We start from the raw sequence: 7284 nt of genomic DNA, 5'->3' as shown, positions 1-7284 counted from the left end.
TACTTATTGACACCAGCTCCTTTCTGTGCCAATGGAGTCACTGACATCTGTGTGCCGTGGCTCACTGGCTTCACAGTGCTGCTGGGTGCTTATTGACACTAGCTCCGTTCTGCACCACCGGAGTCACTGGCATCTGTGTGCCATGGCTCTCTGGCTTCATGGTGCTAATGGGTGCTTATTGACACCAGCTCCTTCTTGCGCCACTGGAGCCACTGACATGTGTGCCATGGCTCACTGGCTTCACTGTCCTATTGGGTGCTTATTGACAACAGCTCCTTTCTGCACCACTGGAGTCACTGGCATCTGTGTGCCGTGGCTCTCTGGCTTCATGGTGCTACTGGTTACTTGACACCAGCTCCTTTCTGTGCCACTGGAGTCACTGGTATATGTGTTCCGTGGCTCATAGGCTTCACGGTGCTGCTGGGTGCTTATTGACACCAGCTCCACTGGAGTTACCTGCATCCGTGTGACGTGGCTCACTGGCTTCACGGTGCTACTGGGTGCTTATTGACACCAGCTCCTTTCTGGCTTCACAGTGCTGCTGGGTGCTTATTGACATCAGCTCCATTCTGCGCCACTGGAGTCACTGGCATCTGTGTGCCTTGGCTCACTGGCTTCACGGTGCTGCTGGGTGATGATTGACACCAGCTCCATTCTGCACCACCGGAGTCACTGGCATCTGTGTGCCATGGCTCACTGGCTTCACGTTGCTACTGGGTGCTTATTGACACCAGCTCCTTTCTGTGCCAATGGAATCACTGACACCTGTGTGCCGTGGCTCACTGGCTTCACAGTCCTAATGGGTGTTGATTGACACCAGCTCCTTTCTGCACTACTGGAGTCACTGTCATCTGTGTGCCAAGACTTACTGGCTTCACGGTGCTACTGGGTGCTTTTTGACACCAGATCCTTTTTGCGCCACTGGAGTCACTGGCATCTGTGTGCTATCGCTCACTGGCTTCACGCTGCTACTGTGTGCTTGACACCTGCTCCTTTCTGCGTCACTGGAGTCACTGGGGTTAGTGCACCGTGGCTCACTGGCTTCACGGTGCTACTGGGTGATTTTTGACACCAGATCCTTTCTGCGCCACTGCAGTCAATGGCATCTGTGTGCCATGGCTCACTGGCTTCACGGTGCTACTGGGTGCTTATTGACACCAGCTCCTTTCTGCGCTACTGGAGGAACTGGCATTTGTGTGCCAAGACCCACTGGCTTCACGGTGCTACTGGGTGCTTAACACCAGCTCCTTTCTGCACCACTTGAGTCACTGGCATCTGTGTGCCGTGGCTCAATGGCTTCATGGTGCTACTGGGTTCTTATTGACACCAGATCCTTTCTGCGCCACTGGAGTCACTTGCATCTGTGTACCAAGACTCACTGGCTTCACAATGCTACTGAGTGCTTGACAACAGTGACTACTGGAGTCACTGGCATCTGTGTGCTGTGGTTCACTGGCTTCACAGTGCTACTGGGTGCTTATTTACACCAGATCCTTTCTGTGCCACTGGAGTCACTGGCATCTGTGTGCCGTGGCTCAGTGGATTCACAGTGCTACTGGGTGCTTGACACCAACTCCTTTCTGTGCCACTGGAGTCACTGGCATCTGTGTGTCGTGGCTCACTGGCTTCACGGTGCTACTGGGTGCTTATTGACACCAGCTCCATTTTGCGCCACTGGAGTCACATGTATCTGTGTGCCATGGCTCACTGGCTTCACGGTGCTACTGGGTGCTTATTGACACCAGCTCCATTTTGCGCCACTGGAGTCACTGGCATCTGTGTGCCATGGCTCACTGGCTTCACGGTGCTACTGGTTGCTTATTGACACCAGCTCCTTTCTGCGCTACTGGAGTCACTGGCATCTGTGCACCGGGGGTCACTGGATTCACAGTGCTACTGGGTGCTTATTTACCCAAGATCCTGTCTGCGCTACTGGAGTCACTGGCATCTGTGTGCCGTGGCTCTCTGGATTCATGGTGCTACTGGGTGCTTAATGACACCAGCTCTTTTCTGTGCCACCAGAGTCACTGGCATCTGTGTGCTGCGGCTCACTGGCTTCACGGTGCTACTGGCTGCTTATTGACACAAGATCCTTTCTGCGGTACTGGCATCTGTGTGCCGTGGCTCACTGGCTTCACTGTGCCATTGGGTGCTTATTGACAACAGCTCTTTTCTGCACCACTGGAGTCACTGGCATCTGTGTGCCGTGGCTCTCTGGCTTCATGGTGCTACTGGTTACTTGACACCAGCTCCTTTCTGCGCCACTGGTGTCACTGGTATATGTGTGCCTGGCTTCAGAGTGCTAATGGGTGCTGATTGACACCAGCTCCTTTCTGCACTACTGGAGTCACTGGCATCTGTGTGCCAAGACTTACTGGCTTCACGGTGCTACTGGGTGCTTGACACCAGCTCCTTTCTGGCTTCACAGTACTGCTGGGTGCTTATTGACACCAGCTCCTTTCTGCACCACTGGAGTCACTGGCATCTGTGTGCCGTGACTCACTGGCTTCAGAGTGCTAATGGGTGCTGATTGACACCAGCTCCTTTCTGCACTACTGGAGTCACTGGCATCTGTGTGCCAAGACTTACTGGCTTCACGGTGCTACTGGGTGCTTGACACCAGCTCCTTTCTGCACCACTGGAGTCACTGGCATCTGTGTGCCTTGGCTTACTGGCTTCACGGTGCTGCTGGGTGATGATTGACACCAGCTCCATTCTGCACCACCGGAGTCACTGGCATCTGTGTGCCATGGCTCACTGGCTTCACGTTGCTACTGGGTACTTATTGACACCAGCTCCTTTCTGTGCCAATGGAGTCTCTGACATCTGTGTGCCATGGCTCACTGGCTTCACAGTGCTACTGGTGCTTATTGACACCAGCTCCTTTCTGCGCCACTGGAGTCACTGGCATCTGTGTGCCATGGCTCACTGGCTTCACATTGCTGCTGGGTGCTTATTGACACCAGCTCCTTTCTGCACCACCGGAGTCATTGGCATCTGTGTGCCATGGCTCTCTGGCTTCATGGTGCTAATGGGTGCTTATTGACACCAGCTCCTTTTTGCGCCACTGGAGCCACTGGCATGTGTGCCATGGCTCACTGGCTTCATGGTGCTAATGGGTGCTGATTGACACCAGCTCCTTTCTCCACTACTGGAGTCACTGGCATCTGTGTGCCAAGACTTACTGGCTTCACGGTGCTACTGGGTGCTTGACACCAGCTCCTTTCTGCGCCACTGGAGTCACTGGCATCTGTGTGCCGTGGTTCACTGGCTTCACTGTGCCATTGGGTGCTTATTGACACCAGCTCCTTTCTGCCCCACCAGAGATACACACATATGTGTGCCGTGACTCACTGGCTTCACAGTGCTAATGGGTGCTGATTGACACCAGCTCCTTTCTGCACTACTGGAGTCACTGGCATCTGTGTGCCAAGACTTACTGGCTTCACGGTGCTACTGGGTGCTTGACACCAGCTCCTTTCTGCGCCACTGGAGTCACTGGCATCTGTGTGCCTTGGCTTACTGGCTTCACGGTGCTGCTGGGTGATGATTGACACCAGCTCCATTCTGCACCACCGGAGTCACTGGCATCTGTGTGCCATGGCTCACTGGCTTCACGTTGCTACTGGGTACTTATTGACACCAGCTCCTTTCTGTGCCAATGGAGTCACTGACATCTGTGTGCCGTGGCTCACTGGCTTCATAATGCTACTGGGTGCTTATTGACACCAGCTCCTTTCTGCACCACCGGAGTCACTGGCATCTGTGTGCCATGGCTCTCTGGCTTCATGGTGCTAATGGGTGCTTATTGACACCAGCTCCTTTTTGCGCCACTGGAGCCACTGGCATGTGTGCCGTGGCTCTCTGGCTTCATGGTGCTACTGGTTACTTGACACCAGCTCCTTTCTGCGCCACTGGTGTCACTGGTATATGTGTGCCGTGGCTCATTGGCTTCACGGTGCTGCTGGGTGCTTATTGACACCAGCTCCTTTCTGCCCCACCAGAGATACACACATATGTGTGCCGTGGCTCACTGGCTTCAGAGTGCTGCTGGGTGCTTAGTGACACCAGCTCCACTGGAGTTACTGGCATCTGTGTGCCGTGGCTTACTGGCTTCACGGTCCTACTGGGTGCATATTGACACCAGCTCCTTTCTGCACCACTGGAGTGACTGGCATCCGTGTGAGGTGGCTCACTGGCTTCAGGGCGCTACTGGGTGCTTATTGACACCAGCTCCTTTCTGGCTTCACAGTACTGCTGGGTGCTTATTGACACCAGCTCCTTTCTGCACCACTGGAGTCACTGGCATCTGTGTGCCATGGCTCTCTGGCTTCATGGTGCTAATGGGTGCTTATTGACACAAGCACCTTTTTGTGCCACTGGAGCGACTGGCATGTGTGCCATGGCTCACTGGCTTCACGATGCTAATGGGTGCTGATTGACACCAGCTCCTTTCTGCACTACTGGAGTCACTAGCATCTGTGTGCCAAGACTTACTGGCTTCACGGTGCTAGTGGGTGCTTGACACCAGCTCCTTTCTGCGCCACTGGAGTCACTGGTATATGTGTGCCGTGGCTCATTGGCTTCACGGTGCTGCTGGGTTCTTATTGACACTGGCTCCTTTCTGCCCCACCAGAGATACACACATATGTGTGCCGTGGCTCACTGGCTTCAGAGTGCTGCTAGGTGCTTATAGACAGCAGCTCCACTGGAGTTACTGGCATCTGTGTGCTGTGGCTTACTGGCTTCACGGTGCTACTGGGTGCATATTGACACCAGCTCCTTTCTGCACCACTGGAGTGACTGGCATCCATGTGACGTTGCTCACTGGCTTCACGGTCCTACTGGGTGCTTATTGACACCAGCTCCTTTCTGGCTTCACAGTGCTGCTAGGTGCTTATTGACATCAGCTCCCTTCTGCACCACTGGAGTCACTGGCATCTGTGTGCCATGGCTCACTGACTTCACGGTGGTACTGGGTGCTTATTGACACCAGCTTCTTTCTGTGCCAATGGAGTCACTGACATCTGTGTGCCGTGGCTCACTGGCTTCACAGTGCTGCTGGGTGCTTATTGACACCAGCTCCTTTCTGCGCCACTGGAGTCACTGGCATCTGTGTGCCATGGCTCTCTGGCTTCATGGTGCTAATGGGTGCTTATTGACACCAGCTCCTTTTTACGCCACTGGAGCCACTGGCATGTTTGCCATGGCTCACTTGCTTCACAATGCTAATGGGTGCTGATTGACACCAGCTCCTTTCTCCACTACTGGAGTCACTGGCATCTGTGTGCCAAGACTTACTGGCTTCACGGTGCTACTGGGTGCTTGACACCAGCTCCTTTCTGCGCCACTGGAGTCACTGGCATCTGTGTGCCGTGGTTCACTGGCTTCACTGTGCCATTGGGTGTTTATTGACACCAGCTCCTTTCTGCCCCACCAGAGATACACACATATGTGTGCCGTGACTCACTGGCTTCACAGTGCTAATGGGTGCTGATTGACACCAGCTCCTTTCTGCACTACTGGAGTCACTGGCATCTGTGTGCCAAGACTTACTGGCTTCACGGTGCTACTGGGTGCTTGACACCAGCTCCTTTCTGCGCCACTGGAGTCACTGGCATCTGTGTGCCTTGGCTTACTGGCTTCACGGTGCTGCTGGGTGATGATTGACACCAGCTCCATTCTGCACCACCGGAGTCACTGGCATCTGTGTGCCATGGCTCACTGGCTTCAAGTTGCTACTGGGTACTTATTGACACCAGCTCCTTTCTGTGCCAATGGAGTCACTGACATCTGTGTGCCGTGGCTCACTGGCTTCATAATGCTACTGGGTGCTTATTGACACCAGCTCCTTTCTGCACCACCGGAGTCATTGGCATCTGTGTGCCATGGCTCACTGGCTTCACGTTGCTACTGGGTGCTTATTGACACCAGCTCCTTTCTGCACCACCGGAGTCACTGGCATCTGTGTGCCATGGCTCTCTGGCTTCATGGTGCTAATGGGTGCTTATTGACACCAGCTCCTTTTTGCGCCACTGGAGCCACTGGCATGTGTGCCGTGGCTCTCTGGCTTCATGGTGCTACTGGTTACTTGACACCAGCTCCTTTCTGCGCCACTGGTGTCACTGGTATATGTGTGCCGTGGCTCATTGGCTTCACGGTGCTGCTGGGTGCTTATTGACACCAGCTCCTTTCTGCCCCACCAGAGATACACACATATGTGTGCCGTGGCTCACTGGCTTCAGAGTGCTGCTGGGTGCTTAGTGACACCAGCTCCACTGGAGTTACTGGCATCTGTGTGCCGTGGCTTACTGGCTTCACGGTCCTACTGGGTGCATATTGACACCAGCTCCTTTCTGCACCACTGGAGTGACTGGCATCCGTGTGAGGTGGCTCACTGGCTTCAGGGCGCTACTGGGTGCTTATTGACACCAGCTCCTTTCTGGCTTCACAGTACTGCTGGGTGCTTATTGACACCAGCTCCTTTCTGCACCACTGGAGTCACTGGCATCTGTGTGCCATGGCTCTCTGGCTTCATGGTGCTAATGGGTGCTTATTGACACAAGCACCTTTTTGCGCCACTGGAGCGACTGGCATGTGTGCCATGGCTCACTGGCTTCACGATGCTAATGGGTGCTGATTGACACCAGCTCCTTTCTGCACTACTGGAGTCACTAGCATCTGTGTGCCAAGACTTACTGGCTTCACGGTGCTAGTGGGTGCTTGACACCAGCTCCTTTCTGCGCCAGTGGAGTCACTGGTATATGTGTGCCGTGGCTCATTGGCTTCACGGTGCTGCTGGGTTCTTATTGACACTGGCTCCTTTCTGCCCCACCAGAGATACACACATATGTGTGCCGTGGCTCACTGGCTTCAGAGTGCTGCTAGGTGCTTATAGACAGCAGCTCCACTGGAGTTACTGGCATCTGTGTGCTGTGGCTTACTGGCTTCACGGTGCTACTGGGTGCATATTGACACCAGCTCCTTTCTGCACCACTGGAGTGACTGGCATCCATGTGACGTGGCTCACTGGCTTCACGGTCCTACTGGGTGCTTATTGACACCAGCTCCTTTCTGGCTTCACAGTGCTGCTAGGTGCTTATTGACATCAGCTCCCTTCTGCACCACTGGAGTCACTGGCATCTGTGTGCCATGGCTCACTGACTTCACGGTGGTACTGGGTGCTTATTGACACCAGCTTCTTTCTGTGCCAATGGAGTCACTGACATCTGTGTGCCGTGGCTCACTGGCTTCACAGTGCTGCTGGGTGCTTATTGACACCAG

This window comes from Ambystoma mexicanum, chromosome 6p (assembly GCF_040938575.1).
Source record: "Ambystoma mexicanum isolate Mex_15411 chromosome 6p, UKY_AmexF1_1, whole genome shotgun sequence".
NCBI lineage: Eukaryota > Metazoa > Chordata > Amphibia > Caudata > Ambystomatidae > Ambystoma > Ambystoma mexicanum.
The sequence above is the reverse complement of the archived record's forward strand: the minus strand, read 5'-3'. Positions refer to the sequence as shown.